Genomic DNA, 23,737 nt, shown 5'->3' on the forward strand with positions numbered 1-23,737 from the left:
TAGATGTTAGAGAACTTTCAGTGGTCAGAACGGGGGTAGAGGCAAGGCACTAAGCTGGTGGGTAGAAGACAGGGGTGTTACAATGCATGTGTTCCAATAACCAAGAATTATTTCACTCAATGTCACTGTATCAGTCTGTGAGTGGTCTGGGCCCCATTCTTCAAGAACAATGCCTCAAACCCAGTATGTAATCAGTAAATACTTTAAAGAATACTATCAAGTCAAGATAAATTGTTCATATCTATTATTCCCAGTAAGGAAATGAACTTTTGTTTCACTGAGTGCATGGTGCCATTTTTTGCTACACTTGTGAATTGAGCAAGTAGAAATGCTTATGATAAGGTGCAGGTAAAATGGCCTTCCTAGAAGATGGTGGAGCTAAGCTTTGAATGTAAGAATTCAGTTCCTTCCTCTTTCAGGAATGCCAATTAGGTGACCATTGTGTCTCCGTTTCCTCATCTATAGCATGTAAGTGCAGCACTTGTCACAGAGTTGTCATGAGGAGAAAATGAGAATGTATTAAGGCAATTTAGTAAGTGCAGTGCTTGGATCATAGCATGGACTCAGTAAAACACAGCCATTATTTACAAGGCTGAACTATATAACTGTACTTTGGTTATTGGCTGACTGAAAGGAACTAAGTGCTAATTAGAACTGCAGGGAGGTCAGCAACAGAAGCAGAGCAAAGCAAGATTACAGCGAATGGTTTGTGTCAGGAACAGGAACATAGTAAAGCAAGGTTTCAAGAAGGAATTGATACTTTCTGCTCTCCTAGTCATATCCCAGGCATTTTATTAAGTGTTCTATATCATTACCTCAGTTAATTTCCAGGGACACTCTTCAGCTAAAGAGACTAAGTAACTAATTAACTAAAGGATAGATAGTGGTAAGAAGTGGAGCTGAGAGACAGGAACATTGCCTAATGGTAGAGTGCACGAAGCCCTGGGTTCCATTCCTTGATACCACATTCACAGAAGTGGCAGAGTGCTAGTCTTGAGAAACAAGTATCCAAGACCAGTACCCAGGCCCTGAGTTCAAGCCCCAGGAATGACAAAAAAAAAAAAAACTGGAGCTGAGCTGGGTGCCCTGGGATCATACCTGGATTACTAATTACTCAAGAGATTGAGATCTGAGAATTACAGTTTCAAAACAGTCAAGGCAGGATAGTAGGCAAAACACTTATCTCCAATTAACTACCCAAGAGTCAGAAGTGAAGCTCTGGCTCAAATGTAGCTCTAGTCTTGAGTAAAAAAGCTAAGAGACAGTATCCGGTCCTAAGTTCAAACCTCAGTACCAGTATATCAAAACAAAACAAAAGTGGAACTGGGAAGCTCAGCATATCAAAACAGGATGCTCAGATAGAAATGACAACTCATATAGATAAGACTTGGATGGCAGACTTGCTTTTGCAGTAGAAATACATACTGAACTCTATGTACTCTCATTTTTGTGATCTATGTTATTACCCTTATTTTAATCTAATTAAGCAAATCTTGGATTCTATTTCCTTTCCCACCTTTGCCTATTGGGAATGAAGAGGTATGTAGCTCATCTCTGTAGCACTTACATTAATGACCAGAAAATTTAATTAACTGCCCTATGTAAGTTCGTATCTGTGAGCTTAAACAACACAAGATTACTTCTGAGAAAGAACTGACTGTACCCACTGATGAGAAACACGTCCAGCCTCCCACAGAGAAGTGTTCAAAGTAAACATTACTAGGCAACAAAGTGTCATTGGTACGCTGTTTTATGAAGTGTAGACCAAGGTCTAGGCAAACCTCTGGCCTAGTACTATCTGAAAGCAAAATGGAATGTTATTTTATCCTATTTCCACATTGCTGTGGTTTGAACAGGGTTTGTTGCTTTCTAAATGCATACAGAAATTTGATGGCCTCTGTGGTGGGGTTAGGAGGAGAGACTTTAAGAGGCTGGTAAGGAAGGATTGCCTTTTCTCCAGGGAGTAGGTCAGTTATAGAGAGAATGCATTGTGCTAGAACATGGCTTCCCTCATGTGTTTTCTTTCTTCCACAACCCCCACTTGCCTTGGTCCCTTCTACCATATTAGGATACAGGGAGGGACCCTCACCAGAAGCTGCGCAGAGGCTCTTACCATGTGCTCTTAGTGATCCAAGGCCTCCGAAATATGAGAAAAATGAGCTGTTCCTAATTAACCACTCAGTGTCAGGGGCTCTGCAAAAGCCATAGAAGATGGACCATCATGGACATGCAAGAAACTCACATGTCTGTATACATATTTTCCTTTGGAAGCATTTTTTTTCTTTAGTTCTAGAATGGAATTTTCATGGGTTTCATGAAAATTTCCCCTGTATGTGTACTTTCTTGTGTTTTGACACTGCCAATGGCTTTATCACTTTTGAAGTATCTGATAAGAGCTGCTGGGGGTGGGTAATTAAGGGTCACTTAATTGAATCCTGTTTGCTGGAAGTAAGTGGAGGAGTATGCGGGTGATGACAATACCCAACTGTGAGACCAATTATGCCCGGGGCTGAAGAGATACTGATTTTTCCCTTTTAACAGGACATAAGACACAAATCCACTTATTTCCGTTCCCTTTCTCTTTCACTAGTTCACAGGAAATGCCAGTAATTAAGTAAGCAAGATGTTACATGAGCAAACAAGGAATTTATTGCTTTTGAAGCTCTGGTTGGAGACAACTAAGCAATTGGCAGGTGTCTACCCCATTTCTGTCTCTCATCCTGCAGATTCTGTTGAGAAGAAATCATCTGACGATTGAGATGGATGACATGTCCTGCTAAGTAGCCATCAATAATCACTTTCTCCTATGGGATTTCAGAATCATCAGCAGAGAAATTACTAAATCCATTGTCATTAACATCAATGTTCTGTATTTTAGTGACAAAGGAATATGCTTTGGGCAGAGTCACGACTTTGGATCCTGTAACACAGTGACTTGCCGTGGGTGAGGAGGGAGATATTTTAAAATAAGACATAACAAGATAAATTTAGAAGAGGCAATCTGTGCTGCAGCATGTCTCCCAGTGTAATTCACAAGTCCCCGGAAGTGGCAGGGAGATCCTAGAGCCCTTCTCAGGGAATCCAAAGTTCAATATCATTTTCATACTAGTTTTAACATGTCATCAATTTTAGTCACTATGTTACCACTTGTATAGATATGCAAGAGCAATGCTAAACTTTTCAATGTCTCTGTGAGAACTGAAGGAATTATGACAGATTAGCAGTGGTTGTTGCTGCTATTATTATTATTATTATTTATTATTATTATTATTATTATTATTATTATTATTATTACTGTGTGTTCATGTATGTGATGGTCCTGGGTCTTGAACTCAGGGCATGAATGCTGCCCGTGAGCTTTTGTGCCCAAGGTTAGCTCTCTACCACTTGAGCCACAGCTCTACTTTTGGGGGACAGCTAATTGGAGATAAGTGTGTCACAGACTTTCTTGCCTAAGCTGGCTTCAAACTGTGCTCCTCAAATCTCAGTCTCCTGACTAGTTAGGATTATAGGTAAGAACCACCAGTGCCCAACTGTGTAAAGATGATGTACTGAGAGTTACAGATACATAAGTCAGGTAAAGAGTACATTTCCCTTTCGACAATGTCACCCCTTCCCTCACTCTCCCTTGGTTTTCCCTTCTGATTCCCATCCACAAGTTGTTTACTTCCATTGCTGAATCTGCATTTCTTCACCCTTTCTCCCTTCATATCCATGCCCCCTTACTTTCCCCCAAACAGATAAATGAACAAACAGGCAAGAAAAAAAGAAAATATAAATAGCAACAAAGAAAAAAACCTCTTATTTTCATTTTCTAGAGTTCATTGTGGTAAGTATTATTTTATATGATCAAATGTGCAAAGTCCTTGCACCTTTTGTTCCCTACTAAGCTTATCTTCCCTCAGTATCACTGTGTGAATGCCTAGAACCTATATAATTCATCATGTCCCAGTGTATTTTAGATCTAGCTTCCTCATATGAGACAAAACATGCACTGTTTGTGTCTCTGAGCTTGGCTTACCTCAATAAACATGACTTGTTCTAGGTTCCATCCATTTCCCTGAAAATGACATACTACTATTCTTTCAAATGGCTGTGTAAAATTCCATTGTGGATAGGTACAACTTTGTGGGGATCCACTCATCTACTGTAGGGCATCTGGGATGCGTTCATAACTTAGTATTGTAAATAGTGCAGCAGTGAACACAAATGTGCAGTGTCTTTACCTATACCAGCAATTTTTAACTGCAATTTAAAATAGAAGCATTCTGTTCCCTTGGTGAGACAGTAGAATTATTAATTTTTCTAAATCTCAGCATCAAATACATGACTCCTTACTATTCCTTATTGTGAACTGAGATGTATATAGCATGAAGCCCTTTTGCACTATACCAACAAGGTGTATGTATTACAATTTCATGGAAAGGATTTGTGTAAATGATTGTAAGCTGTGCTAGCTGATTCTTTGTGTCCTTTGCTGAATAAGTGCCCTATCATTCAGCTGTGCCTTCAGAATTGGTTTAATTAAAGTTCTTAAAATATTTCTTGTGTTTTATTTTACTAAACTCCTAAGTAAAACATTTAAAAATCTTATTTTTAATTTTGACAATAAATATGACCCACACAAGCAAAGCTCTTTGGAATTTTCAGCAGTTTTGACAAGTATAAGAGGTCTTGACCCTGGAATATTCTAGACTAACTAATGTACATAAATGCATTTCAGGTAAAAGAAGTAAAGAAACCCACAACTACAAAAGTCAAATCTCTGGGTATTACATGACTTAAATCTCATGCTCAAATTTAAAAGCTGCTTCTCAATGTACTAAATAGAGTAATAATATCAGTTTTTTAAGGTGTGGGGGTTATATCAGTTTTCCACAGCAACACTATAGTTCACATCGACTGGACATTTAGCATGTGTTTCACAATCTCTTGGAGATTTTGCACATATTACCTCATTAGTCAGATGAATTGCTATATCTCATTTTTACCCTACACAATTTTCATGATACCTAAATATTTAGTTAAGAGTTTTAAGATAGTCAAGGCTCTGATTTGTTCATTTATTCTCTTTTCCCATACACCAAAAAGCTGGCATGGATGTCTTTGGGCCAGTCCAATGTTTTCATCAGTATAATGAGTATGTGGTGAGACAGGGAGGTAAAAATGTGGAGTGCAAGCTTATATATGTTCCTCTACAAAAGATATATTTAGAAATTCTTGGAAATGGGGATCTACTACTGTGTATATTTTAAAAATTAACTTTTTGGCATATTGCTTCCTCTCTCGTCCCAGCATGACTTTCCGTTTCTCAGTTTACAAGTATTTTACTTCAAGACATTGTCTTTGTTTGTTTGTTTTGTTTTGTTTTGTTTTGTTTTTTTTGTCAGTCATGGGGCTTGGACTCTGGGCCTGGGTACTGTCCCTGAGCTCTTCAGCTCAAGGTTACCACCTACCTCTTGACCCACAGCGCCACTTCTAGTTTTCTAGTGGTTAATTGGAGATAAGAGTCTCACTGTCTTTGGTTCCCCAGGCTGGCTTTGAACGGCGATCCTCAGATCTCAGCCTCCTGAGTAGCTAGGATTATAGGTATGAGCCACTGAGCCTGGCTTACTTCAAGACATTTTATCATGCTTTGTAATGGCACTATGCAGGAGCATTCTTACACCTTTCTTGCTATCAAACACTTTGATATTTCTCTTTATAATCGAGTTCAAGTTTTATCAAAGTTTACTATGACATATTTCAAATTCTTTGTTTTGTGTGTGCTTTCCTTGGTTTCTGGCACTGTGACATCATAACTTTACTGTATTGGTTACTGTAAATACACTCTATTTCTCCAACCCTAGAGTTTAAAGTGGACTTTGGCATTCATCGAACACCACCTTCTCTCTGTCATTTGAACTCCAGATAATGAACTCTGCAGTGAATTCAGCTCAGCATGGTTTGTGAAGACTTGTCTTAATCCAGAAATACTTACCATGGCCATGTCCTAGGGAGGGAAATTAACCTAAGGCTTGGGGAATTCCTCATTCAACAATGGCACAATACTTCAGTCATTAGGCTCTGGAGTTGAAACACTGGCTTTGCCCTTGACTGACATTTCTATTTTCTCTGTAGAGACACTATAATTATTACCTTAGCAATAAGAATTTGAAATTTCCTGATGATTTTTTTGCATCTAAAGTACATAGAATGAACAACCAGGGTAAGCTACAGTAGTCAGATTCTACAGGAGCAAAATTTAGCAGTAAAGCACAAAGTGATTTTTGAAACAGCTGAGAAATCCCACTGAGTGAAAGGTTCTCCCTGACAGGGGACAAGAGTTCAAGCTGTGTCCTGGCATTTTCTACAAAGGATTTTTTTTCCAAAACTATACTAGGAAACTGTTAAATATGGCACAGTGCCCAGTGTTAGGTAAAAATCTACAACAGAGCCTAGCAGCTATCATGTTAGAAAGAGCTACGATGCAATAGGAACAATTTGGCTTGCTTTCTAAATGATCCTCCCCTTAAAGCATCATTAACAAAGGGAATGTAAGCTTCCTGGACTGGTAAGGAAAAAATGCCTCAGACATGCAAGCCAGTATGTCTGCTACCACCACATGAGAAAGAAAATATAGTCTACATAACCTGCCATCGATGCCAAGGGATTCAAAGTTCCTTATTGAAAAGTTTACGTGAACTCCATTTTCTTTCATTACAAGAAGTTCAGGTTGAAAATTTTATGAGACATTCAAGACAATGTGAATTTAATAGTTCTTCAGAGTGGTGGAAAATAGGAAGCAAAATCAGAAACAAGCCTATAATTCTGCCTACTAGATTCCTGAAAAGGATAATTAAAAACAAAATAGTGCAATGATCACAGAGGATGGAAATGAAATTCAAGTGGATTAAATATTCAACAAGTTGTAAACTACCCAACAGAGATTATTGAACTTCTGGACAATCCAACTGTTCAAGACATGAATGTGAAAGGAAATCTTAAGTGTGAGCTCTTCATGGCACAGTGACTCGTTTGCTATGAGGCATGGACAGGACTAGTCCTTGTTCACAGCTCAGGTAAAAGTATGTATTCTGGAGTATCTCCATGACAACTTTGCTCTGGTAAACACTCAGAGCCACTCTCTCTTTCTTAGAAATGATTGCTTAAACAAATCTCTTGCATCTTCTTTCTCTGTTTTAAATACACAGGCTCCCTTGAAAGGGAGATCACTCTGCAATTCCAGTAAGTAATCTTACTTTCATCCTAGTAGGACAGCTTTCCTGATACTTGGTTACTAAACAGATCATTTCTCCACTTCAAATCATTTTGATACTGGTTAGATTTACAATAATACAGACAACATAAGGCATTATAGGAATCACACATTGTTCACATGCTATATTAGCCCTTTGACCATTACGCTGCCCTATACAGGACCATTATTATCCTCAGCCACGAAGGTGCTGAGAATATAACTAACTTGCCAAAGGCCACAACTAGTAAGTGATAGAGTTGTGGAGTTGTGGTCTTGCAAATTAAGAACATTGGGGCCTGCAATGTTCAGAATGTAGCTGGGAAGTGGCATGTCTGAAGTGGGAGAGAGAAGATAGTGGAGTCAGGAAGGCCAGGCCTCAAGAGGCTATAGTTTTCTTTTATCTAGTCAAAGTAAAGTCACTTCAAGTGTTGACAGTTGGTATGGTTAAGTCAAACACAGGGTTATGTTCAAATGCCCTAACATCTAAATTTTTCAGCATTCGGGTGGCTGGCAATGTTCTCCAGAGGTATAGAGAGATAAACACGGATGTTTTAAGCCTCAAGAAGAGGTCTTTCCTTTCCCACGGATATCCTAGAATATCCTTCCGGTAAAGGAGGAAAATGCCAACCACAATATCCAAACCTGTGGTAATAGGGCTAGGAAGAGGGTGAGAAAAAAAAGCACAATTTTCCCTGAAGGTGTGGAGGTGTGGAGGGGGCAGTAATTAGAGGACCAAAGAGGTTCTACCAGGGCCAGGAGATGGAGAAATGCTTAGTGAAGACAATGCAAGTAGGGAGGTTTGCTAGAAACAGTGATTCCTCCAAAATGGAAAGAGATACAGAGAGGAGAGTTCAGGACCACATGTCTGGTGATGGATGTCCAGGAAAGGATGAAGGGCAGATTTATATATTGGACTGAAGATAACAGGTGTGAGTTCTCCATAGAACTGAATGGAACCAATATGAGATAGCCAAGGGACAGGAAAAGAGATATTGTTACAATATTTCACCTTGTTATCTGATATATTGTATATATGCATATTTGGTTATTTGAAATCAGATAGGGAAGGGAGGAAAACAAGATGAGGGGTGGGGATTGGGGGAGGAAAATGGGGACCAAGATATGAGAAAGGGTATCAGTGTATGTGAAGTAATGCACCTTCTATCTGATAAATATAATGTAATTTCTATTAATTACAATAAAAATATATGGACAAAACAACAACAACAAAAAGCATGTTGACAGAAAAAAACTGAGTGGAACCCACTTTTTCAACTGCACTCATCTGGAAGTCCAAGTTAAGGTGGCATCTCAAGCTTACCACATACATTTCACTGAAACCTAGATTTACTACTTTTCTGAAGAAATTCTAACTTAGAAGGGCAGGTAACAGGTTGAGTGTGTTCCTGGGACAAACACTAGGTACCACTTTAAGGAACTTCTGAGTTTATTTGCACAAGAAAAAAGTTAAAGCTATTGGGGAAATCAGGTTGTTAAATTAAGTTATGCATTAGGCTTTTGTGAGCTTAGGTGAAGCAGAAATTAAAAGGCAATGAAAATGAGTGCTTCTTTATTAAGAAAATAAAAGAGATTATTTGACATGGTAGTCATTTTTTGAAATATTTTAGAATATGCTATTTTTATAAAGAAATAAGACATCTGATGTGATCGCTAAAGTTGTTAATATTACTTCAGTGAAGAAACACCACATTTGGATAGTGTACATTTAAAATAATTTGTTGACTGAATACTGTAGGAATACTATCAAAATAATTGAGTACACAAGCTTACCAAATATGGAAAACAGTCTTAAGTATATAGAAAGGAAATGCACAGAACTTGGAAGAAATAAAGATAGCCAACATAGCTGCCATTATATATTAGATGTGTCTTTAGGAACTTAGAATTTTTCCATTTACAACAAACACAATTGCCATCCAGGGAATATGCAATTTTGAAATGCCAGAAGGTTACTGGAAATTCTTTGATATGCAGTTCTTTGAAAAAGGCATCAAAGAAGATTTATCTAGACCCATGAAAAACAAAAATCTCAAAGAACATAATGCAATCTGAGCATTGTGTAAATACAGGGCAGGAGTGTGTGGGGGGGGGGATGAATCTTTCCCTTAATTGAATCACTAGCCTGATGATTCACTTGAGTTATAAAATTGCATGCTGTGTCTAAAGCTGCTTATGTCAAAAGAAGATCAAAAGAAATCAGTGTGCCTTATTGTGAATTGCTTACCCAATCATTTGTAAATATCTCAGTAGAATTCATTTGGTACAGAGCTGTTTTATGTATTTTAACTTTTCATCTTAATAAAAATAACATGACTTTTAGATATTGGTTAATAGAGAATGTATAAAAAATTGTTCTCTCCTGGCTTGCTGGCTTGCTGGCTTGCTGACTTGTTTCCTTCCTCCCTCCCTCTTCCCTCTCCTTTTCTTCTCTTCCCCTTTGTGCTGGAGATTGAACCCAAAGGCTTACACATAGTAGGTAACCATTCTGTCACTGAACTGCATCCCTAGCCCACCTAAGAAGAATTATAGATAGCATTTATAAAATCTGGAGAGTTGGCTCTTTGTGATGTCTGTGTCCTAGCTGGATGTACGAAGCCTGAGAGAAGCTAACAGGGTCTAAACATACTATGGGAACTAATAGTATCCTGAAGGGAGCAGATGGAGAGAGGTTCACGGGGAGCTGAGAAGAATCTGCTGTTCTGGTTGAAGGGAACTGTAGGCATTTCAGTGTGCCAAAAAAATGTGAAGACTCCATATACAGGTACACTTGAAATATGTTTGATTTACAGCTATATAAGGTTCTAACACAAAGATTCTGCTTCTCAGGGATACATTTCTTCTGACCAATCAAGTGGAAAAAAATTCAAACCATAGAATCAGCTTTTGTATTCTCTAAGCTATTGTGAACGGACTGCCAGAAAACTCTGTAGACTTTGCCTAACCAGGATTTGTAGGGATTTTTTTTCTTCAGGTAATGAGGATTGGCTTGTACTGTTTTCTGGTTCTTCTAGAGACAACCACATGCATTTTCAGTCAATGGGAAGGAATGAGCCTAGTGGGTATGAGATTTCAGGATGAAATGAGTCCCTCTGCCTGGCAATACCCTTTCTGGGAAACTATTAGCCTACTGGTAGGCCCAGAGCTTATCAGTTGAAAATCATTTGTTTCTACAGCAACAGTGAGACATGCTTAATCAACAAATAATTTCTGGGTATAAGTTCCCCTCATCTATCTCCATGTACCGTGCTCACATATTGTATCTGCATAGCTTATTTAAAAGTATGTGAAGACCCTATACAAAAATTGTTGCACCATAAATTCTTTATCAATAAAATCTATTATGCTGTCCTGGGTGGAAATTGAGTTGATCTGCCTTGTGCTCTGATGGTTGCTGACAATCTATGGGTCTTATTTCTTCTCAGGTGTTAAAAGTTGACCCAAGTTGAAATTCTCTGATACGTTTCTACTTATTTATTTTCTTAAAAAACAAAAGCCTCTTACCAAAGCAAATTTCCTTTTATCAATGTCAGGATATCTTCTGAATGTTCTTAAAATATTGTAACATAGGTCATTTAGGGACATAAATCTTTCTTTTTATGGAGCAATTTTGGTCTATGGTCTGAACTTAATCATAAATGCTAGTCCATTATGTCTATTCTTTATCTACTCTTTTATGGGCAGGTCTAATATACAGTTTCTTCTGAGGCTTAGGCACAAGACTCTACAGAACACTTTCCATAAATATTTGTTCTATGCACATTCATTAGTTCTTTGTATGGCCTAAAATAATAGTAATGAAAACATTGTACCCCTAATTCTTCACAGAGTTTAAACTGCTTAGAGGAACTACACATAAAACAATTCTTTGGAAAAACTATTATAACTACCAGATCAAACTTTCTGGTGGCTGTCATGTGTCAAAAGCTATTCAGCTTTGGCATCCCTGTCTATCTTTCCTTTATTTTTTCAACCAATCTGTTCTTCCAGTGCCCTCCAAAGGAATGAATGAAGTTTATCCAACAAGCTGTCTAGTCTTCATTCATCATTTTCAACATTCAAGATTTTTTAAAAAAGAGTATCTTTCAGGGGCCGGGAGTTTGGCCTAGTGGTTAAAGTGCTTGCCTAGCCTGCACGAAGACCCGGGTTCGATTCCTTGGTACCACATATATAGAAAAAGCCTGAAGTGGTGCTGAGGCTCAAGTGGTAGAGCTCTAGCCTTGAGAAAATCCAAGGACAGTGCTCAGGCCCTGAGCTCAAGCCCAGGACTGGCAAAAAAAAAAAAAAAGAGTATCTTTCAGTAGTTCTACAAAGTGGTTTCAATTCAGTATGTCAGTTTGTGAGTGCAATAATTGATTGATTAATGTCACCCCTTTTACCATCCACCCCATCTTTCCCAACTCCATCCATCCCCTCAATTATCCAGTTTTCTTGATACACACACACACACACACACACACACACACACACACACACACACACACTGAATATGATAGCTTCATTCTTTCACCCATCCTCAAACCCAGAAATCACATGGCCTATCTTTCCCAACCTACCATTTTATCTCTCCAGTCAACCATTGGTTCTTCTAAGAAACTCTGGGAGTCTATACATGCTGACAAAAGACCTGAAAGATAGGTCAGCATGTATAGACTCCCAGAGTTTTTCTCTGTTCTGAGTCTTTTGTTTCCTGTATGCTTTGTCTTCTCAAGAAGCTGCCAAGTTCCTTGAAGGAAAGAAAAGACTATGTTATAATCTTGTCCTCCAGTCTCCTGTGCAACTAATTCACCACATGGAGTCTACCATGTGCAGGGCATATCCTCAGCTCAGATGAATACCTGTTCACACTGGTACTTCCAGCCTGCATGGTGTTTGTTCAGCTATGAGAGCACTTGTCACAGCTGTTTTTTTCTGAATCCTGTGACTGGTAGGTGAGTCACAGATGTATTCAATGCACGTTCTTACCTCTATCTTTACCTAAGATAGCACTGTTTACAAAAGGAGTTGAACAGTGCTTGCTAAATTAAGTTTCACTTAAATGTCACCTTTATTTAACATCTCAGCATTCTCTACAGTCCTATTTATGAGTAAGAAGCATTTCCACTGTTAAAACAATTATACACGGAGATTTAATATTGACTTTGGCACATGAAAAGGCAGTAACAGTCTGATGATTTCCCAACTCATTTATTTAAAAGATTGATTCTGTCTAAATTTGAATATATTGAATTTGAATACAGTCTAAATTTGAATGTGTTGTGTTGTCAAACAATCACTAAGAGGCAGTTGCTATGTCAAAAATGCAAAATCCAGACATTGTCATAATCAGTAGGCACTCTGATAGAGATGGCACTATGTCAATGTGTTTTGCAATTGTTAGATTTTTTTACCTTGATGTTAATTTTTGTTTTATTTTATTGTCAGGGTGATGTATAGAGGGGTTACAGTTACATTCATAAGATAGTGAGTACATCACTTCTTGAACATTCTTACACCTTCCAATGTTTTCCTTCTACTTTCCCTCTCTTCACTCCCTTCTCAAGTTGTAAAGTTCCTTTGTAACATATTGTCTTGTGACTATCCCTACATACTTTGGTTCACCCTTCATCCTTTGTCTCCTCATCTTTTTTCCTCTTCCCTTCCCTATTCAATTAAACAAATAAATGTACAGACAATACAACAGGTACCAAAGTCAGATACAGCAATCAAAATAGGAGATAAACCATAAGGGGGAAAAAAGAGTAAAGAAATAACTTGGTTTTAATATTTCTACAAACCCATTTTTCTGTAACTGGCAAAAGCTAAGTAAAATATATATTTGTATTGAAACAATCAAGAAACATTTCATGACATGACCAATCAGTAGTTGACTATCTTCCTTTTCTTGCTCTATTGATTTAATCTTGACATAATTCATTTGTTTCCAGGTGGACAGAATTTCTTATGGATGTGGTCATGGAAAAACTATCCACTAAGTGCTTTGAGTAATTTTAATAAATTCAGTTCAAATCAATTTCTTAGGCTTAGCAAAAACATCTGTCTTGTTTCCCTCTCTTAAGAGCCTGAGCTGAAAATATGAGCATTTTCTTGTTATAAAAGCGCTGCGTCTGTGTAAAGTTAAAATAGCTGCTGTGGACAATTTTCAACACAGTTGGGAAGAATTAAGAGTTTTAAACACACAGCTTTCAGAACACGCTGATGTCTCACTCACTGATGTAGCTGCATTTATTGGTACTCGTGGTGACTTCTCCCTTTGTATCTATTTAATTCCTTGAATGATTGCCTACCCCGAGGCTAATGCTTGCCACACAACAGGTGCTCAAAAGTATTTGGTCTATGAATGAACATGAGGAGGCAAATGCCTTATTTTAGTCCATTTGTGTCATCTACTTTTATACTAACTTCAATCACTAGCTCCAGCTAGAGCGTTCTTTGCCTTAGAGAAAGAAATTTGGAAAATATTACATTGAGAGGAAGATTCAGAAAGATGAAGTGCCTTTGTACAAATAAGAAAAGAAACACTGTCGAAACACACACACACACACACACACACACAGTCTCCAAAGATGCACCTCTATTTTATATGAGGAACTTCATTTGGTTTTATTCTAATGTTTATCCCAATCCCCCCCCAAAATGAAAATGAAAGCCTTCAAGATTCAGTATGCCTGGACTGTCTGGCCTCTGAATCACATTTGTTTTTGTTTTGGTTTCCCATTTTGCTAAACCTGAGATTTTTCAGCCCTGGACACTGTACAAGTAACATTATCATACCATTCAGCTGTGTGTGCTTTAAGGTAGTCCTTTGACAGCCCTGACACACAGCCCTATGTTCTGTCCAATGGTACTTTGCAGAAGACAACTCTTGAGAATTCAAATCAGCCATCATGAAAGCGCATGAGTATAATATCTTCATTTAGGCTCTTCTATAGAATGCTTTGTAATGATAAGAACAAAATTGGCAGGGAGGTTTTTATAGGTAAGTTGAAAATGTCAGAGTGCCATAATAGTTCATGATGAGTGTACATACTGCAGAATTAATGACAACAATCTTACTGTTCTCCAATAGAGCTAGTCATAGCATCGGCAGTATTCTTGGAGTCTTGGAGTCTTCTTTTTAAAGAGGTGACACTGTTCAAAAAGAAATGTACTCATGATCTCTCTTATGTAGCTATAACCCCTCCATACATCACATTTACAAATACTAAATAAAGAAGTAAATATATACAAGAAAGAACACCTCTTTGTCCTTCAAAAACTTGTGAATCTCCTGAACTTTTTCTGTGCTAAAAGAATGACAGTTTCTGAAGAAATAAATGAGTTTTTATGAATCAAGATTTATAGAGCTCAACACCTGAGCCTGGAGGAAACTTCCGAGAAGATTATATCCTTCTATCAGTTAAATTTTCATTATAGGTGAACGATCTTGTCTAAAAGCCTGGAAAGGATTTGAACTACAATGAAATGGTGTTATTTCTTCAGTAGGGATGAGAGGCATACTACCAGGTAAAGGTTTGAAAGGAAATAAAATCACTCTTCTTCCCTCCCCCAACCAAGAATTGCTAAGACCCAAGGAAAGTAAATCTGAGATTTGACTTTATAAATTTCATATTTTTTCTGGGCACATTTTTAATGGTATATATAAAAGATTTGTGTGGCAAATGCAAAGAGAAAACTAATCTTCATATCATGCAACATTAACATAATCACACTGAACATTTCTTTCTAGGACCTTTTTTCCCTATAAATATTTATATATAATCATGTCTAATTGTACACGTTAATGTCCTAATAATTGTTACTGCTGGGTAATAATAGCATTTTCCTGTGTCATTAGCAATTAGTTGGTTTGCTTGCTATGGCTAATGCACTACTATTTGAGCTACTATTCTGTCAGGTGTTTTTCTGGTTAATAAGAGATAGACTCTCCTGGACTCTTCTTCCAAGGCTGGCTTCAAACTTCCATTTCTTAAGTCTTAACCTCTTACATAGCTAGTATAACACATGAGAACCACAGACATTTGGCTCAATTATGCATATTATTCCTGGAATTTCACACCTGTCCTCACCTTTTTGGATGCATTCATCTCATGAACATACCCCAAATCATCCTGCCTATGCTACCTGAGCAAGACCAGTGACCGCACTTAATACCACAGTATTGTGCTGCGAGAGTTCCCTTCAACAGTGAAGAAATGCCTGGCCCAGGAACCCTTTCTCTGTCAATATTACAAAGCTTTGAGAAGCATCCTAGAAAATTTTCTGGATTATAAGTCAGGTAATCTTTGATTTGAGACTTCCACTTTGATTTGTGACTTCCACTTTGATTTGTTCTAATGTTGGACAATGAAAGGGTCTCTCCAGCCTCACTGTTTTTAGTTAGATATCAGATGATTTCTGTGAGGAGAAAGGCAGCAGCTATCAATGGTTTGGTTTGACTCATGCAAAGTCCTCATAAAGAATGACAGAAGACACTATCTTCCTTGGCTCATGGAATACTCCTTATGTACTTGACTAGTGGCCTTGGAAATAGAACAAACTGATGACGTAAACACATGGTAATCAAGCATGACCTTATTGTTTCACTATATGGAATAGTTCCCTGATGCACACTCTACAAAGACAAAAATCTATGGGTAAAAAAATGACAAAAATCTGCTAAAAAATAAAACTTAAGAAATAAAATGTTGAGGGTCAGGAGTTTGGTCTAGTGGTAGAGTGCTTGCCTAGCATGCACCAAGACCTGGGTTTGATTCCTTGGTACCACATACATAGAAAAATCCAGAGGTGGTGCTGTGGCTCAAGTGGTAGAACTCTAGCCTTGAGAAAGCCCAAGGACAGTGCTCAGGCCCTAAGTTCAAAACCCAGGACTGGCAAAAAAAAAAAAAGAAATAGAATATGAGATGAAGAAGAGTGACAGAGTCATTGAGTGTGATCGAGGTACACAGCCTGCATATGTGCCCCTGTCAAAATGAAAACCCCATACAACTAACTGATGATAAAAATGTAGAAAAATTGAATTACAAAAACATTTAAAATAAGACAAAATGTGATCTGACTGATAATAATATAGAGCTGGACCAAAATGAAGAGAATGGGGAGCAGAGTATTGTCAAACATTTTGGGAAAGAAATAGTTTCATAGCATTCTTAGAAATTTTTCTTTGCTTTCATTATTGTCAATAATCATTTATTTGATTGGTCATTGCTGATCACTTAAAATTTTCACTTCCATTTTCAAAATGGAATATTTAATTATTTAAAAATACCAGAAAAAAAATACCAGAAAAGACAGTAAGGTTAATTCTACAAATATTTATTGTGTACTCAATGACAAGAAACGATGGGAATCTAAGCAGCATCACCCAAGGCAGAGATCACCAGCAGGTAAAGAAGAAAAAATTATGTGCATGCGGCACCTGTTATAAAAGAGAAAAACAACGTATTTTCCTAATGCATGGTGTGAAAGAAAATTTGAAGGCAATAATAATTACATAAGACATCAAAATGAGATCACTTGTAACAATTTAGCATTTAAGTTAGCTCATTCTCCAGGATTGAGATAGTTAAAACTGGACAGTGTTGTATTGTAGTTTTCCTTACACAACAAACAAAGCCTACAAACTTATTTTCAGAGATAATTTTTCCCTGACACATATGTTCATGAGCTATGTGTCAGAGCTCCTTATCCTGAAGATATAAATGATAAGTATTATATTTATGCAGATAATTTATTCAAGATAATTCTTTAAAAAAAATAAATTTCCTCTAACAGCCAGCAGTCTGCCAACTGAGCCACAGCACCACTTTCAGCTTTTTCTGTGTATGTGGTACCAAGGAATCCAACCCAGGGCTTCCTGCATGCTAGGCAAGCACTCTACCACTAGGCTATATTTCTGGCCCCTGAGCCATCCATATCATATGCTAAATTGCAACAAAAATTAAGGGCACAAAACAAAATAAATGTCTATTCAGTGATGACCTTACACATGACATAATGTGGAATGAAGGAGTTCTGATTATAGGATCTTGCAATGGGACAAAATGTACAACATCCTTGAGAAATGCTACTCCCCCTCCCGTCATGTCATCGTCTTAGCACATATACTTCAAGGTTACAGTTGTTGACAGCAGGTAAAAATACCAAAATTTTCTGTGGATGATTGAAAATCTACTAGCTTAAAAAAAACAGGTGAAAAAAAACCACCACACTTAACATTATAAGGGAAAATGATGAAGTTTAATTTTTATTTTCACACAGAATGAATCATTCCACTACACACACAAAAAAAACCCCAATGGATGAAACTTTTATTCTTTCCTGTAGATTTCTACAGAATTGAAGTTTAAAAATTTATGAAAACATTCCTCAGTGGCCGGAGTCAGACTCCATTTAACTAGAAATCATAACCTAGTTAATCTAATATTTATGAGTAAATTACTGCAGTATGCTCCCTTCTCTACATCCATTTTTTGCCATCTTTAAATTGGCCACTTGGAGTAATTAACTTAACTAAAATTTATTTCTTGTGATTCCTTACTTAGTTATTTTTGGTGATACCTGGGTTTTCCTGAGGTCTTCACATTTCCTTTGGGCAGAAACTGTGGCACAAACCACACATACAGCTCCAGGTTCTTTTTTTTTTTTTTTTTTTTTGCCAGTCCTGGGCTTGAGCTCAGGGCCTGAGCACTGTCCTTGGACTTTCTCAAGGCTAGAGCTCTACCACTTGAGCCTCAGCACCACTTCCAGCGTTTTTCTATGTATGTGGTACCGAGGAATCGAACCCAGGTCTTCATGCATGCTAGGCAAGCACTTTAACCACTAGGCCAAACTCCCGGCCCAGCTCCAGGTTCTTTCTTGGGACAATCACAGCTACCAGTAGCTATGTTGCTTAATCAAAAGGAATTTATAATCAAGTGGCACTCTTAAGGACACCTGGGTGAGAAGTTATTGTATCCAGAAGGTGAAATGATTGACTAAAACGGTGCATCTTCCCGATAATTTAGAGACAAAAACTATTAAATAAGACAAAGATTCATCTGTGAAATAAAATGAAAATGTAAAGACTACATTAGAGGCTGAAGTAAAATCTGTTTCCAGGTCTCTTGTGAAGAGATTTCAGTTCTATGTTTCCTGGGTGTAGACTGGGGGGAAGGGCAGCACGAAGGCCTCTGAAGAACAGAGAGAAAGCCTGCTGAATGACACAGAAGACCTGTCCCACAGAGCACTTATTATACCAGAGTGCTGGTTAGACACCAGGAAGCTCTGTACTTTCGCTCCCTGTACCTTTAGTTATGTACGCTCTTCCCATCTTTCTGTATTTCAGAAAACAATCACTGTCTGTGAAGACTGAACAGCACTCCCATTTTTTCTCCATCATACCTTCTCTGAGCACCTCCATCCTTTAAACTAGGAATTTCCTCAATATAAGTATACATTACCATATCTGCGTGTCTTTTGTCTTGACAGTATAGACCTTAAAGGCAAGAACTTGACACCATGTAAATAAAATGTCAAACAGAAAGCCAGGAATGGTATTTGGCTATAAGTCCTTTGGTTTGGGAAGTAGAGGAGGAAGTTCAAGATCATCCTGCATAAAGGAAGTGGGATTCTCTTTCAAAACTGAAATACAAACAAAAGGCTAGAGGAATAGCTCAAAATGATAGGACACTTGTCTAGTGAGTATGAGGCCTTGGGTTCAATACCTCAGTCTCTCAAATATGTCATTCGTATTGTAATGACAACTGTTAAGAATGTCTTCTTGAATTATGCAGATTATTGCAATTTTGACATGAGTCTTAGTTATAAAAGGATTCTGAAAATAGACACATTGCTATCTTTGTTCAATGTGAAAATTTTTTATTGCGAAATTATGAAAGAACATAGTGACATCTGGTTTATTGTGTTTTGTACCTTGAAATTGCACATGATATTATGAGTTCTGATACAGACAAACTGGACTTCATTATGCTAAGATGTAAATTTATTATACTGGAAGCTGCAGCTATATTGAGTTGATTTTGAAACAGATAAATAAAATAAATAAATAAAATAAAAAAACAGAGCCCTCCAGTGGCCAAAACTTATATATGTAAGACCCAGTTATTTACTCTGTACATATTTACTCAACAATATATACTGAATAATAGTAAATATTCGATATATATTAAATACTCAATTAATATTCAAACATTAAATATGCTATTGAATATTTTAAATACCCAAAACATATTATTGAGTAAATAACTGTGGTATATTTGTGTTCTTCCAAGAGCTTAAATATTTTCATATAATCTTTCTTTTACAAAAAATTCTAACTTGATTATTCTCTTATATCGCTATATAATATAAGTTGATTTTAGCCCTGTAAGGAGAATAGATAGTCTCTTAAATCACATAATAATTGTAACAGACAGCAGTCACGTCGGACTATGAATGATGTTTGAGTCATCACTGGAGTTAGACCACAAAAGGGTTATATTCCACCTTGTTCAGGTAAGAATTTCTGAGATCCTTCTGCTGCAGCCACAGGAGGACATACTGCTGTGTACAAAAACCACACAAGATAAAAAGAGGAGCCAGCCAGCACCAGCTGTTCCTGATACTTTTGTTGTTGCCTTTGAACACAGTTCTGTTTTAATTCTTGAATTAGTAAAAAAGCATCGTGTGTGTGTGTGTGTGTGTGTGTGTGTGTGTGTGTATGTGTTCCTGAGTTGTAATTTTGATGGTCTGCATAAGAAGTGTGTTGGCTTCTCTTTTAGCAAATGCATATCCAACTAAGCCTGGCACAAGGGCTTGCATTTGTTTCATTCCTCATCATCAGAGTACTGGTGATAGCTTGGCAGAAATCCTGGAGACAGGACTCTACACTGAAAATTGTCAAGCTCTAAAATTTAAATGTTGCAACACTCACTGGAGAGGACATTTTTATTTGCCTTTGTTTTAGTTAAATCCTTATATCATCTTATTAGAAAGGAAAGTCTTACAAAGTTTTATCTTCAATGTTTAAGTCTATACTTAACATTGGTTGATGTTCAAAATAGGACTAAGATTCTTGCTTATAAACACAGAACAGTCTATTTAATTGTCATAACTCTAAACTGCCAAAGATCACAGTTAAAAGAGCCATAGTTACTGATAACGTAGTGTAGCAACAAAGAAGAAATGTCAAGGAAGAAATGTCTGTCTTACCTAGAATTTTTCTTGTTCTATAAATGCTAAAGGCAGAAAGAAAATGTTCATCAATTTTCCCCTTTGTAAAGTAATATATGCAGGATTATTACTTCAGTTATTGCTCCTAAGGTGTTTTTTTAAAGTCATGTTCATGTATAGTATCAGAGATTGACCTTCAAGAAATTTTGCTTCCAGTGAGAAATGTTATGGGTAATTCTCAGTAAGCATCCTCTCAGGGGGTAAGTTATTGCCTAAGATAGAAGCAGGCATTTCTGAAAGCTACATTGTCTCTTCCAGGCCACTAGAGTATCATATAAAAAACTGAAGCAATAATTTACTCCTATGCAATGAAAAATATAATGTAACTTGCATGCCAAGACCCTCTGCCTCATTAAGTTAAATGCTTCCCTCATGTCATTTTAGAGGAGAAACTGTAATACAGTAAATCTAAGTAACTTGGATTTATGTTCCAGTGTCTAGCAAATGATTACAACAGATATTTCCCAGTCTTCCAAAAGTTTTAGGTGCTAGCTAGTTTCAGAATGTGGATATAATTGACTTCATAATTTAGCAAATCTGAAACACAGTATTACTATATGTCTATTCAAAGACTTGCAAAGGAGCCTTCCAGAACCTAATGGTAGTTTAGAGGTACTAGTGACATTCTTATACTTCCTGAGTTTCATTATAACATACAGTATTAACAAAAGTTAATCCTAGAGAAAAAGATGTCTAAGCATTTCTAGTATTCAAAAGTTGTATTGAAAGATTTCTCTATTAGTGGTGTAGAGGTGTAGAGAGTGTGACATGTTTTTTGTTGTCTTCGGGTTTTTTTTGTATTTTTTTGTGGGTCATGGGGCTTAAACTCTGGGCCTGAGCATTGTCCCTGAACTCTTGGGCTCAAGGCTACATTCCTCCCTACGTTTGAGCCATAGCCCCACTTCTGGTTTCCTAGATAGGAGTTTATCATTCTTTAGTTCCTGGGCTGGCATTGAACCTCTATCCTCAGATATCAGTCTCCTGGGTAGCTAGGATTACAGGCATGAGCCACCGCACCTGGCTTTAGAGAGTGTACTTTACAAACTGTTTTTAAAGCTTTATCTAGCATTTAAAAGGCAGAAAAATGAATGGAAATTGCTAATGAATGAGAAGCAGAGAAATCTTGGGAGGGGGGAATGAGATCTCATCAGAACCTGTCACATCTAATCTACCCTACATATAAATCTCATATCTAGGACTTTGTGTGCATATGTGTGTGCAGGTCGTGGGGCTTGAATTCAGGGCCCGGGTGCTTCTTATTAGTTTATTGGATGTAAGACTCTCACAGACTTTCCTGCTCCCAGGTGGCTTCAAACCTTAATCTTCAGATCTGAGCCTCCTGAGTTGTTAGAATTACAATAGTGAGTCTCCAGAGCCCAGCTAAGCTATGTGTGTGTGTGTGTATTATTTTTTTGAAAAGACTTACTGGCAGTATAAAAGTTTAAAGAAAAGTAATTATTGTACTTAATTGAATAAAACCTATATATTCTAAAAGGAACAATAAATACTTTGTTTCTGTCAATCTATCTCTTTTTCTTGCCCAGGACAATTCTTATAGGTGGTAACTGCGGCAGGCAATTTTGCAAAATCCAGCAAGTCTGTGTCATTTTTACACTTTAAAATTAGTGAATTAAAAAAGAGTAAGCAAAATATTATCTAGAAACCTCTCAAAATTGAAGATAACTTTTTTCTTCACAAGGTCTTAATAAAGAAATGGAAGTTAGGTCTAAAAAACTAATATCATAATATAAAATATAAACTAAATTAGAGATATGAACAAAATGGATAAAATGTGGCCATTCTCTTTCTAGTTCTGGGTTCTAAAGAACATAGGCAATTTTCTTCTTTGTGCTGCATCACAAACGATATGCTTGGGTAGTGTATGGCATTCATAGACACTGTTAATTGAAAATTTGGTTTCTTCTGGTTTAAAACAAATGCCTTAAACAATTTGTTATAAATAGTTTATTGTTATTATAAAGGTGATATAGAGGCAAATGCCTTTTATTAAGAAAATGAAAATAAATTACTATAAAGCCCTTTAATACTCTTAGTTTTATTTTCTGAAAGCATTATATCAAATACAATAAAAATGTAAATTATCAATCAAGCATATCTGTGATTAAAGGAGAACTTACTAAAGTATGTTTTGTGCTGTAAATCATCTCCCTACATTACCTACCTACTTGCCATTTATCTACCTACCTACCTACCTACCTTCTTGGTTGCCTGCCTACATAAGCTAATTTGCTGAAGTTTCAAATTAGTCTGGGAAACACTGCATTGAAAAAAGTTAAATGTTTGTCTTTATCATAGAACATTCACAAACCTTGAATGCTAATAATGGCCTAAGTCATCAATAGAAGGACACAATATGTATGCAACAATTTATTTGATCCAGAAACCTTACCTCCCCTTATTGCACTTTCTAGGATAATTGCTCCCCAGAACACAAATTAGATTTTCAGACTTAAATTAAAACCCCTGAGGATCTTAAAACACTGGCTTAAAATTTTAAAACTTTTAAGTGTCTCATAAATCTTTGAATTCCTGAGTTTTATTTGAAAGGAAATGCTAAGCAAAAAGTAAGATTATCTGGATGCAAATTCTATTCAACAGTATTCATTTAAATATGTATTACAATAGCTTGCTTTTTCCCCCCATGCCTGCTCCTTTTACTTTGCAACTGGTACCTGAAAAAAAAAAAGAAAGAAAACAAAAAGAGAGCTCTTTTGTTCTTATATATGGGAAAGTTAACATTTCACATTTGCTCTCTGTGTTCCACAGGAGTTGTACTAATGGAAACAACTTTTAGCTCTAGAAACTGTGTGGGCAGGGACATCTTGAATGTTCGGAGTGAGGCTAGGTACAATGTTAGCCCTCAGCACTACAGAAGCTGTGGCTATGAGGACACAGACACTGGAAACAGCAAAGACTGAGCAAGCCAGAATGTCTTAGTGGAGATGAGAGTCAAAGGATGTAAGCAGGCAGATAACATTACCCCCCTTCTCTGGGTAGCCTGCTTGCATGTTCTTTACAAAGAATGGGCCTGTCCGTAGCAGTGCAGGATTTTAAGTTTAGGCTCTGGGAATCTGTGGTTGCTTATTATCCAGTAGTTGGACATCATTACAGCTCTTCACACATCTTCTCGTCCCTCCTTCCCTCTTTCCAGGCTATGAGGTAGAATTGTGCTCCCCACCCGTTGGAATATTTTGGCCAAGGAAGGTTCAGCATGGGGAAAAAAAAAATGCATTGTTTTAAGATGTA

The 23,737-nt window shown here is 37.1% G+C and overlaps 1 protein-coding gene across 9 annotated transcripts in view; it reads right to left on the bottom strand.

The window, feature by feature from the left end:
• Dtna (dystrobrevin alpha) overlaps positions 1 to 23,737 on the bottom strand; it is a 287,652-nt gene that overhangs the window by 202,049 nt on the left and 61,866 nt on the right. Inside the window, exon 1 of one of the 9 annotated variants that reach the window (XM_090353261.1) lies at positions 14,315 to 14,336. The exons of the other annotated variants lie outside the window; for them this stretch is intronic. The gene's annotated coding sequence lies outside the window, so the exon portion shown is untranslated. Of the gene's footprint in view, positions 1 to 14,314; positions 14,337 to 23,737 lie in introns of those variants that run through there. 9 annotated transcript variants of the gene reach the window in all.

This window comes from Megascapheus bottae, chromosome 19, assembly GCF_031878675.1.
Source record: "Megascapheus bottae isolate mThoBot1 chromosome 19, mThoBot2.hap1, whole genome shotgun sequence".
Lineage (NCBI taxonomy): Eukaryota > Metazoa > Chordata > Mammalia > Rodentia > Geomyidae > Megascapheus > Megascapheus bottae.